The following is a 330-nucleotide window of genomic DNA, read 5'->3' as shown; positions in this document are numbered from 1 at the left end:
CAGATCACGGACATCTAGGACACCACAGACCCGAGTTAACATTTCTGAAATAACTGCTGACAACTTTGAGTTGCAAGTGGTTCCGTTTCGGGCAGGGATGTGTGTTCTTGTTGACAAAAGTAACAATAAAATTGGACCTAGAACCAAAACACATTGTCACTTGAATGAAAACATTGAGAAAAGACTATTGCATCGAACCTGAAGCATCACCTTATTCAACACAGAAAATAAGCTACGACGGCAGCCGAGGCCACACGCTAAAACTTTCTTTTCAGATTGTTTCACCAATATTTGTAGTTATTCATTAAGTTTTCCAGGAGAACTTGAAGG

General features: G+C 40.0%; 1 pseudogene; it reads left to right on the top strand.

Annotated features, from left to right (window-relative positions):
• Positions 1-330, top strand: part of LOC102771202 — a 2,450-nt pseudogene that overhangs the window by 1,415 nt on the left and 705 nt on the right.

Source organism: Myotis davidii, unplaced genomic scaffold (genome assembly GCF_000327345.1).
Source record: "Myotis davidii unplaced genomic scaffold, ASM32734v1 scaffold333, whole genome shotgun sequence".
NCBI classification, from domain to species: Eukaryota; Metazoa; Chordata; class Mammalia; order Chiroptera; family Vespertilionidae; genus Myotis; species Myotis davidii.
Note: the sequence above shows the minus strand (reverse complement) of the source record. Positions and strands in the feature narration are given on the sequence as shown.